Here is a 12,543-nt window from a genome sequence, read left to right as displayed (position 1 = left end):
CACCCACAGGGAAGCAAATCCACAGTAGCTACTCAGTGCAGAAAACTGTATGTGGCTGCTGTTACAGCCAGGCAGAAATGGACTGGCTCCCAAAATAGGATGGTGAGCTGCCTGGGTGTGCAGTGCAGGAGAATATTGCATGCCTCTTCCCTCTGGCGCTGGCCAAGCCCAGCCTGCACCTAGAACTAACACAGCCAGGGCCACAGCTTTCCCAGGGGTGCCAAAGTGTTGAAAACACACACAGACTTGGTCATGTACTATGGACTGACCATATGCTGCTCCCCTTTGCTTGCACATGGTGCCAAATCCCACTTCCTCTGGTGCTCTTTCAGTATTTGCAAGTGAGGTCATGTGTCTGATGGGTCAGGGACAGGGAAGTCTGATCAGAGCCTTTAGCTCTGTGTACATCTGGTGGGGTCTGCTCCCTTTCTGTGGCTCCTCCTGGGCCCTATTCTTGTCTTTCTTTTTTTTTTTCCCCTCCTAAAAGGGAGTTGTACCTACAAACAGTAAGCACCCTTGGGACTGCCTCTGCTTTCTCCAAGATCACCACTTTTTGTGTTGCCATGCTGGAAGTGGGAGACTGGGGTGTCACCCAGACACATGACTTTAGGAATAAAGAATTGTTGGTTGTGATTTATAGCCTGAGCCCTAAATAGGACATGAATCCATGCTTCATTTGCTCCTGGTGGCTTACACTGAGAGATCTGTGCAGGCTACTTCTGTCTTGCTTTTTCTTCCCAACTTTGGTGTAGCTTTCACATCACTGCATATAATTATGCTAGCAAAGAGGGGCTGGAGGGTTTGAAAAGCTGAGGAAGGTTGGCTTTTTCCAGTTCCTGTTAAAGAGGCAGTAACTTCTGCAATGAGTGAGGGAACAGGCAATTCTCCAGTCCCTGTGCAAAGCCAGGGTGTCAGGCCACAGGCAGAAGAAAGAAGCAGCTGTGTCAGCTCCCCAGGTATTTGGGGACCTCTGGTCTGGTGCCACCAAAAAAATCACAGGCATTTCTCATGCACTACCCTGAGAACAACTGGACTGTTTACACCACCATTTTCTGGAATGGGTTTACATGCCATGCATTCAAACTTTAGTTTGCTTTGTCCCAACTTTCCTGTGCAGGCAATCCCTAAGTAACCACGTTGCCCAAAATTACTTGCCCACTTGAATTTGGATAAGTACATGCTTTCCCAGCTGGCTCATTGTTCTGCTGCTAAATATTGCTCAGATATCCTAGCCATGCCAAGCCTGATTTTTATCTGTGGATTCTGCAAGGCAAGCTGTGCAATGCAAATTATTCCGGTGTATTTGCAGGTCTGTGCTGAGGAGGAGATCCCTGGAGCTCGATCCTTCTGTTTCCCAGTGAGTCATTATTGTTATGTAGGTTGTATTGCCCCACCACTTTGAGATATGAAACGTTGGGTTTTGCAGGTCACTTGTCTTTTCTAAAAGAACACAGTGTCACAAAATCTCTGTGTGTGTCTAGCAGGAAACCTGCATTCCAGTGGTGATCACCCTGCTGCTTGTATGCAAACCATTCTTCCAAAATCTCACCCAAAATCTATCTCTAGGCAAAGGCGGTGTCCCTTTGAGGCTTCACGGTGCTCAAGCACTTAAGGAAGGAACTCTGACTGCAGACAGTGGCTGTTAGCATAGCAAAGTCTAAGGACACGCAGGCAGCTTTCTGCAGGCCCTTTTGTCTCAAGCAAGCAGTTTCAACCTTTGCTTTCACTTAATAACGCCAACAACCAAGAAAAGGTGGGGGAATCTTTAAATAATTGTATGTTCATTTGATAAAGTGCACATAAATGACTGCTTGAAATTTTTATTAACTCTTGAAGTTACATTCCAGTTGCTCTGGTTAGATGTCCTTTCTAGACAGAGGAGGCAACTTTACCAGGTGCCTCTATGTGAGAGAGTTTGTGGCTTCTTTACATGGAACAAGGCAAGAATAGGTTAAAAAATCTTCTCCCACATAGTACTCAGCTATCTCTCTGCAGTCAGGCTGGGTGGATTAGCTGCAGTGCCAGGAAAGAATGATGATCCTCCTGCACCCACTTGCCTGTGGGGAGGGCTGACCCAGAAGGGAGCTGTGAGAGAGTAGGGAGTGCTCAGTGAGAGGAGGCACTTCTGCCTTGGGAGCAAATTAGAGCATGTTTGATCACCAGATGGATCTAGGACATCCCCACAAAGCTCAGCTCTGCATGAGAAGTCTTATGGATTAAATGAATGTTTGGATCCGAAGGATCTGAATGCTCATAGCTGCCTCGTGCTTGCTTTGAGTTTACTCTGAGCCAATACACACTGTCACAGTGACATCTAGGCCTGTTTTCTCCCAGGCTTGGGTTTTTGCAAGGAAACCCCCGAGTTTCCTGTTTGCCCCTGCTTCATGCAACCTGCCCTATCCACAGCTGCTGCAGTGGGGAATGATGTGGGCACTTGTCCCTGGTAAGGCCCGGAAGGACATGTGAGGTGTCACAGTAGCAGTGACCTGGCAAGACAATGGACACGGGTTTTGAGTTTGCCACTGATGATCCTCTGCACAGAGAGGGGTTTTCAGACTGTTCTGGAGACCCAAACCAGACAGTTTAGGTGATTTCAGCAGAATGCAGCCCAAGATTTGACTTTAAGTACCTTTCCTTGTATTCACAACTAGTTTTAAAAATATGCAGGCAGTAAACAGCAAAATGTTGCTCACTTTAGCAAATGCAAGAATACAGGCTCTTCTGTTTTCTCTGTTTTCATGCTTTATTTGACAGTGTTTTTTGACTGACTTCCAGCAAGGCAATAGTCAACCTGACTAGTATTTGTCACCTCCTATGAGCTAAATATGATTTGGATTTTATTTACCTCATAGTATTTCTTTAACAAGATGTGTAACTCACTCTCTGATGTGAGGTTTTCCTGGAAAAAAGAACTCCCCACATTGCTGTCCTTACACAAAATAAATAAAACCTTTCTGTTTTCTTGCCACATTTAGATCTATATATATCCCTGGTACACAGAGGAGATATCAGCTTGCCAATTGTCACACTGAGGGAAAATAAATGAATTTACAGTAAAGCCTGGTTATTGTTTTTAAAGACCTATTGAAAGGAGAAGACTGTTCTTAATTTTCTCTCATAATCTCATTTCAAGATGTTTAGCTCATAAAGTTCTGTCAGAACATGAGGCCTGGACTTTTATCTTCACTCTCCAGTTGAAAGCCTGGAGGACACTCTGGTTTTTCACTCCTGGCTGTGGTCACGAGGAGAAGCAGTAGCCAATGCTGTGCAGGATCCTGTGGGCCACTGCCGGACCAATTCCTTGTCCAGAAGTGAAAAGAGCTGTTAATCCTGCCTTGTTTGCTTTGCACACCACACCCCTGCTTATTGCCTACAATCTAAATTACAGAGGCGTCCAAACTTGCTTCCTGTTCCAAACAATAGCCCTGGCTGACACATCCCCTCGTAATGCACGGAGCAAAGTGCTGGAATGGCTGTGGGCTTGATGGGCTGGGGCTGTGGGCACTGGTGAGACCCACAGAAGGGTCACTACCTGCACCCCAGACAGGATGAAGAAAAACTTAGGGGCTGCTGGTAGTGTGCTGTGGAAAGAAATGACCCTATGGAAGATGTTAATTAGAGAAAAGATGTCTGGAAATATGGAGAAAATTTCCTGAAAAGGACAAGTATGAACAAGATCATCAAAGGCTTATGAATTTAGTAGGAATTCCTATAGGGAAGCTAGTTTATAAGTGTCCAGGTATGAGTCATGCTTTTCTCTGTAAGAAAGATATTATTTTGTTGCAGAAAATATTTTCATTCAGTAGTTTTCATTTGAAGGATCATACATGGGATTATAAGATCTAATTTCCTCAGTTTGTTTTACCTCTTCTAGGAAATGTATGCAACAATCAGAGCTGATGTTACTCCTGTTTAACAGCACTATAGGGAAGAGTTGTTCTGCATCGGAGTCCCTCTGCAAACAAAGGATATCTAGAAAACTTCCCAGATATTTCTCAGGACCTGTACTGGATCACAGACAGATGTCATGGAGGATGTAGGTAAAAAACCTGGTATTTACATGTACAAAAAATGTGTTCACAGTGTCAGCTGGCATGGGCACGTTGCTGTCCTCGGAGTACCTGGCTACCAATGCTGAAAACTTATGATTCTGGTATATCATGTGGTCTTGGGGTGTGTAACAGCTCCAAAACAGGAATTATCATCCTCTTGTTTGAAACAGAGGATGTCACAGTGCATGGACATGGACACTGCTGCTTCCCGGTGTTTCCCCTGGTGAGGTACTGCTGGTTCAGTTGTTTACGCTGCAGCTGAACTGGGAGAATAGTGAATAGCGCAGAGAAGGGGTGGTGAGTCAGGCCCATGATTAAGTGCAGGAAAACAAGCTGTGTGTGCAAAGTGATCTGGGTACGGAGCTGGAAAATCCATCCGACCCCTTGTGCTGCTGGTTTGAGGAGACTCGTGTTATGAAAGTGTTCCTGGGCCATTAGTCAGACTTATTTTTCAGGGGATACTGGCGTGTTGGGAAACTTTGCATTTACTTCCATTTTAATGTTCTTTTGTTCTGCATTCTGACTCAGAATAATACCTTTCCCTGTGAGACAGAATTACAGCTGGAACCACAGTACCAGGATACCAGATACCTTAACCTGGTATCTTAGAAATCTGCCTCACTGATAGCAGTTAGAAATCGTTTTGTCTATCTCTACCCCCAGTTTCTCAGGGAATCCTGGACATATCTTGTGAAGGTTCTCCCTGTTTTTATCCTTGCTTTGAGATCAGATGATGTCTGGCTCCATTGCTTTCTGAGCCTTTGGATAATTTATTCTTTCCATTTCTCTTCCAGAATGATCTATATGATCCTCCCCTGGGACATTTTAATGTCTGGAATGAACTCCCCCATCTCATCCAGTGAAGACTGAGGCAGATGATTAACTGTAGCCAAATCTACCCCTGTTTCTCTCTAAATTATCCCTTACTGTCTCCTCCTTCCTTCCCTTGGTTTTAACGAACAACCTCATGAAACATCTGACTTCTTGTTTTTTCTAGGGAAAAATTTTAAACAAAACCACATTCAGACACACAGACATACACACACAAGGCAGACAATGAATGCTCAGAGACAACCAGCAGCATGCTCACAGAGGCAGGCTTATATACAGATACAATGACGTAAATCAACACCCAGAAGCATTTATTAAATTACCCAGATATATACACAGAGGGACAGGCAGATGGGTTAAGGCTGCTTTTTTATTGGTGGATAAATGAAAACATCACTTTAATGCCCACAGGAGAGTATTTTGGAAAAGCAGTGTCAGCAGCACATATTAAAGATGATAATATCTCTTTATTCACTCTTGCAGACTAATTGGCTTGTCCTAGGAAAGGTCAGTTACTGCTGCATAGCAAGTGTGAACCCATACACATTCATAATCAAAAATCAGTGTGAAAAAAGCATAGCAGTCAATCCCAAAATCATCCCTTGTTCCCAGGCAAAGAATGGTTCCTGGAACTTGCATCCCTAAACTCACACTTTTGATTGCTCTGGACAGCCATGTCTTCCTTTTCTCTTGCTCAAAGATATGAGAGTCAAAGGAAGAATTATTCCCAGAAGCCAGCTACACAGCTCTTAATGCTTTAAATACACTTTTCCTTGAATGCCCATCATCCTTAATGTATGGAGCATTAGCTCCCACACCAAATTAAGGAGGCATTTTAACCATAGATGTAAGTTAACTGAAACAACTGCATGAATTAAAGCAAATTAAAACAAATGTCTGTCTTTTCAGGCCTACATGCAGGATTTCTCTTTAAAAACTACTAAGCTAACTATAATTTCCTTAGATGACCTTGAACTATGGGACTCATCTCTATCTTCACTATGGTTACAGTGAGGTGTAAATTATGTACTATGAGGCCTCTAAACATGACAACTCAGCCCCATCATCCCTGCTTATACCTTCCTACCCACTGCCCCAGTCCTGCTAACTTCACCCAACATTTTCTTTGCTTCTTGTTTCACTGTTTAATTCAGATAGTGTTTAGGAGTGTGATGATCTTTGCTCTTGACTGCAGGACAAACAAGAGGCCAAACCCCACCTGCCTGCGCTCACAAACAAGGCCTGGAACACAGAATGCCTTTATTCTCCTGCTGTTGATAATGATAACCCAACCCTGCACCACACTGCCCACGTTGCATCCACTCCCTTTGTTCCCATCACCTGTGTGGCTGTGGTAAACAGATGTAAATTGATATCTGCCTTGGTGCAATTTGCTGATGGAGTTAACCAATCCACAAGATGTTTTGCAGCAACAGCTGTACCATCCCTAATGCTCTCAAGGTCTTACTAGAGGCTCAGGAGCTGGTGCTAGATAGCTGGTGTTTTCCTACAATGTCTCATTCTGCATTTTCATCTTAAAGCTTTCTATAGCATTAGTGAAGAGCTTAATCCAAATGTACTCTTTTCAGCTTAGCTTTTTCATGTTCTGAAAAAATAGCCTTATATACTGGAAGAAATTTATATATCATAGAAAACACCTCCATTTTGCAATGTTGTGATAGCTCAGAAACTCTGATTTTGATGGTCAGCTGCAGCCTTGGGCTCTATTAAAGTTACAGGCATAAATGATTTCTTCTTTTTAATGATTTTTTTTGCTTATGATGTGTGATGCATTTCTTCTTGGTATATGGTACAGTCTGTCCATTACTGACCATCTGTTCTTTTCAGAGAATTCTCTGGATTTGTCATCTTCTTGCTATGTTGCATTTCACCTGGTGACTGTCCTAAGCAAATTACTGTTATTTTCTATTTTCTGTTGCCTTTTGTATTGTAAGGCCTTCAAGGATATTATACTTTCAAGAAATAATCTATGTTCTGCTGATGGGCAGGTAAAAATGACAAGGTATGTAATGACCAAAGTTCCTTTACCTGTATCTGTGAATCTATAACCGTGAAAGATAACCACATTAAATTGATGCACCTCGCTGTCCTTTGTATCTGTTTACTTATACATCTTAGGCCAGGGTCCGTGTTAGATGTATTTACAATGTTCTTAGGACAACAAAGCCTCCAGCACTGGATGATGTGCATTGTCATCAGATGGGAGTACTTTACTTTTTTAAAGTAAAGTATACTTTATAGCCCAGCTCATATTAAGGTAAGGATAGGACTGTAGAAAAGTGAGAGAGTTTCAGCTGCCTTTTGTGTAACATTGTTTTGAAGGGATTGCAACACATGATTTTATAATTTCATTATAAAAACAGTAATTAAGGATGTTTTATCTTCTCTTTCTATGACACCTCTTCACCAGAGAACCTGTGATACTAATCCTGCTAATACTTAATGCTTTTTCCCTATTCTGCTTTTTTTCCTTCCCTTGGTCTTTAAAAAAATAATCCAAGTCTTTCAGCAGTTCATCCACTTCTAATTTCACTTCCCCTTTTGTTGGTTCAGTGAGAGAAGATACGCTTCCCTAATCTGGGGACTAGTTTTTTCTTTCTTAGCTATTCTTCCTCTGTTTTGGGGAAACTTCACCTTATTGTGACAAGCTCAGAGCTCTGCATCATACCCCATACTTCCCTTTGACTTTTTATATTTGGTTGTGTTACAGTGATGTTTTATATGTGCCAAGAGCTAATAGAGCATTTCAAACTGATTAGCACTTGCTGCTTGGAATGACTGGTAGGATGTAATCTATTGATGAAATAGGAAATATTAGCTGGAGGTGAGAACAATAATGCAGACAGTGTAATGGAAATGGTGACTTTTCACTGCATGCTGCCAAATGATATTTTTTTACATATATCCTGATTTAAGCATGAAAGTAAATCAAGATGACAGCCTGATGAGAGCTCACCTTTTCCAGGGCTTTTTTCATGCCTGGGTGTGTGGGTGGCCCTGGAAAAAGGCCATAAAGAAGTTTAGAACTGCTGTAAGTTGGAACGGTGAAGGTGAGGGATACCTTAGCTGTACTATCTGGTTGGGAGAAGCAAAGTGAAAAAAGGAAATTTCAGGCTCTTTCCTCTCTGTATCTTCTGCTTATCTCTTTCCTACTGACTTTAGGTTTTTTTACTGACTTTAGGTTTATTTTAGTTGCCCTTTTATTTCTATTTGTTTAATTCAGATTTAGACCGGATATTGTAAGAGTTGGAACTTCCTCTTTCCACTTAAATTAATCCTTTCACCACAGAAATTCTGTTAATTCTGCTTCATTTCAGATACATTTAACCTACTTTGTATCGTGCTTCATCCCATTAAATCAGATCTGGGAAAAGTCAGACTGGAGTGCTGCTCAGATCAGCAGATGGCAGGCTCCTTCTAGCAATTGGTACCACCAGCTTCATCCTACATCCCCCTACATCAGAGCATCTGATGATGACAGGCAGCAAAAAAATAGTATTTCTGCATCATGCACTCAAGAGTGTGCACTATGTCAGTGAGGAATCAAAGATATATTTGTCCCCAGGGTCTGCACAGCTCGCAATCAGCCCTGTGCTGTAATGTGCATCCACTGGGAAAGCAAGAACCCAGCGACTGAGTAATTTGGAGAAGAGCAGAAATCTGAATGCCAGAGATGTCAGAGAATTGCAGTCTCACAGCAGAGTCTGATTTCCCACTTACTACTCCTCTGTGAGGTGTCTTTCAGAGTTACTGTTAGTCTCAGGAGTGGATAATGAGAAATTTGGGGAAAAGAAAGAGCTCCTTGCAAATTCAGTCTTTATTTTCTGTGCCTGTGATCAATGGTGCCCTAATCAAGGCCTTCCTTTCCTCAGGGGCAGCTACTTCTTGCAGAGTGGGTTCCTTTAATCTTTATCTATTTAGGTTTAAATGTCCCTCACCCCTTTTGGGAAGCAATTCAGTTGCCCAAAGTTTTATGACTTACTGAATCCTCTTAACACCAATCACACTGATTAATTTAAACGCAGATACAAATGCAGGACTTTTAGCATTACTGAGACTGGATCTCTTTGATGTTTTAGGTGTTTGCTTGAATGTGTTGTATTCCCCAGTTTCTCTAAAGAGTGGTTTAAAAGTATTTTTAACAATACAGCATTGTTATGAAAATGAGCTGACTAGTGAGTCTGATAGCAAGAATTTGCTCTGAGTCGACAGTGGCAATTTGCAAGCATTGACTAATGAATTCCATAATCCAGGCAGCACCTCTGTGAATAAGGGAAGAAAGCTCCATTATCTCTAATATGCATCGAGGAGCCAAACATGAGAGGAGCAGCTGCTGTGTAAGAGTCTAAACGGATATTGAATACAATTTGGGAATTCCTGCTCCTTGTTGCTCTGCTTGGAAAAACCGTATGTATCTCACATCTCTGAACAGACAACTCCCAGGGATGTGTTAAGCAGACAAGAGAAGTGGGTGGTTTTTTGTTACAGAAAGCATGATTGTAGTAGGCCCTTACAGCCTCTGTCAAAAAATTTCAGTGAGAGACAATAAAAGGAGATTTATATTTTCTTTCCTCTTCGATTGACTGGGAAAAGAGTTTGCCAAGTCATGTGTTAATGTTGTAACATGTAGACATGTTAACATGTAAAATGAACCAGGAGTAATTAATAGTGTAGTAAGTGATTATTATTTCTTTCTTGTTTTCTCTTTTAAAGCATACAACAAATCCTCCAAAGCCCCTGTGGGCCCTGTGGTCAGCACATCCCTTGTTGAGGCATCTAATTGTCTGTGTCTGGCCCTTGCCATAGCTGCTCTGTTAGTTCCCTCATAGCTTGACAAGTATCCACTGTATGGGTTTACATTCAGACAAGGTGACTTTAGTCTGTATTTTTTTTCCTGCATAGGTTTTGGCACCTCAGGTGTTTTCTCATGGGTATTCCAAGCCCCTCACCACTATGAAACCTGTGCTAGTGGCACTGAGCACTTGACACAAATTGCTGCTTTCTTTTCCTTCACAATATCACATTTCTTTTGTTTTAAGACATGGTTGTAGATGGGTGTTACTATGCTTGAGACGGTATGTCAGGAGACTGCTTCTGTGTTAGCACCCAGAAATGATCTCTACAGAACACCTGATGGAACTGAGTGTAGATCTCCATGAGACCAAATGTTGGAAATGCATAAAAAGTGGGATTTTTCTCTTGAGACTGGAATCCCAGGTATTTGCAAGTGTTTGTGTTAATGCTCTTTCCTGGTTTTACAGACATACAACTGAGCAGATGAATATTCTCAATAATATATGTCACAACTGAATTGGTTTTGGAAAAGAGGGGGAAAAAAGTCTGTTGCTGACCCAGAAGTCTTATCTGCTTTAAACTGGCAGGTTTACTTCCAGTGGGTGTATCCATGGTGGGTATATCCCAGGTTTCCAGGCTACAGTGTCTTTCAGGAAGCGATGCTTCTGTTTACAAAGCCTATTATGAAATGGCAGTGAATAATAAAAAAAGAGCAAGATACAAAGAAGTGCAAATGAAAGGGCAGAGTCCAGGAGTGGGCAGAGTCCACAAGTAGGGTACAGAACTGGCAGGTGTGTCTGAATTGCCCTTCTGTCAATGTCCTCTCTTCTGGAGAAAACAGCTTTACCGCTGCTCACTTCCCTCCCAGCCCCACGTTTTAGTTTTGGTCCAATTGCACTGATATTTCTGCAGAATAGAACAAATCTCTATCTCCTTCCCTCTTCAAATTTGACCTGTACCTAGAAGCCCTGACTTAAAGGAGCCTCTACTTGGTAGTAGTATCAACAATAAAGAATAAACTATTCAATTTTCACTTTCAGAGGCTGTGTTTCTTTTGTAGCACAGAAATGAAGTATTTCATAGAAAACCTCACAAATTCCTGAATTATTCAAAACTTCAAAACTGATATCATGCCCAGAAGCACCTTGTGAGTAGCTAGAGGTATATTTTCACTGATGTGCTTTTTATTGTGAATTATTTGCTCAGTGTTTATTATTTAAATGAATGATTGTCTCATATTCACGATAAATTTCTAGTTAGATTTGTTCATTTGGGGGGAAAAAAAGAAAACATGCAGCAATTCCCCAAACATCACCTTGAAATACTGCCAAGCATGTATACCTGAGATGTCTGTTCTGCTGCCTAGAGCCAGAAGAGGAAGTCTGCAAGAACAAAAAAGCCAGGATTGCAACTGATCCAACTTCTGTTTGCTATAATTGATAGGAGATGTGAAGAGGGGTGTTAATTTTAATGTGTTCAGCCCTGGGTCACACACTGGCTATTTACTGCGGGTTGGGTAGCTAATGTGCATTTTGGTGAGCTGGGCAGCCAGCAGCCTGTTTCAATTTCACTTGTCTAGACAGGGTTTTGGGTTGCCCTGTTCTGGAAGGCAATGTGAGATTTCATGCCTTGATCTTATCGTGCTCTGCTGAGTTTACTTCAGAGAGAAGAACACCTGCAGCCTGAGAGTAGGGATTCAGGGAGAGCTGCAAATGCAGCTGAGGATTTGGACCTCTGTCCTTGACAGGTGTTGCTAGGAGTGGCATTTGCAGTGTCTCAGTGGATTTCAACACTTTGGAATGGTGGATTTCCAGACTCGGATCCTTTCTGGTAACTCATGGGTTGATTGCTGTAGACCAGCCTTGATTTTTTCCTGCCTTCTGTGGAATATAAGTGGAAAACAACTGCTCTAATTTGCCAGGAAATTCACTTAAGGACACCAGACTCTTATATAACGTCCTCCCGTTGTTGAGTAGCTCTCAGAGAGGAAAACTGTAGTAGATTTAAAACAGTGGTTTGAGCAGGTGGCTCATTTACACAAACTTTCACTGGAGTAGTCCCACTTTGGTTTTATTTCTGAGGGAAGTGTAGCTGCAGGTGAGTGTATGAGAATAGTCCTACTATCAGCACAATTATCATCTGTACCAGAACAGTGCCTTGAATCAAACAAGAACAGGTCTCCCTTGTACCAGGCACCCTATGAACTCCTGGAAACAGACAGTTCCTGCAGCGAAAAGTTGCATCTAAACAAAGATGTCCTTTTCTACTCTGGTTTGCAAGTATTTTTTATTATTATTTTTATTACAGTTCCATTCATATTTATAGATATTAGTAGATGTGGGTTTGTTTCAGGGTAAATGTCTGCATCACTCACCCCTTGCAGTATATGGTGTACAAAGCTCTGTGGGAACTGCCTGTAATGTTTACTGCACAATGACCAGTCACTTTGCTTAAGTTCAGGAGGTAAGTGATTACCAGGACTACGAGATACTGACAATTTGAACATCTATAAAAGAGATTTTTGTCTTCCTGTTGGTTATATTATGTATGCCATTAAATGAGTGGCTTTCTTCTAACCTTTGCCAAGTTACATAATTCTGCATCATTTTATCAACTGGTACTTGGGAGTGCTCTGGAAACTTCCTTGCTTTTTATAAATAATTTTGATGCTGACATGCAACAAAAGTATCCCTCAAATTTTCTAGTAATTGATAGGTTAAAAACCCTTCCTTTCTGAAAGTGTTTAGACAGCAATTCTCCTTTAAAATGCAATCCTGTTTCAACAGAACGGCTCTGTAACAACACACGTGATGGACATGCTCACTGTAATTGTGGTCCAGCCGGT

Source organism: Pseudopodoces humilis, chromosome 14 (genome assembly GCF_049639895.1).
Source record: "Pseudopodoces humilis isolate 2021_Gansu_Grassland_sample_001 chromosome 14, ASM4963989v1, whole genome shotgun sequence".
NCBI classification, from domain to species: domain Eukaryota; kingdom Metazoa; phylum Chordata; class Aves; order Passeriformes; family Paridae; genus Pseudopodoces; species Pseudopodoces humilis.
Note: the sequence above shows the minus strand (reverse complement) of the source record.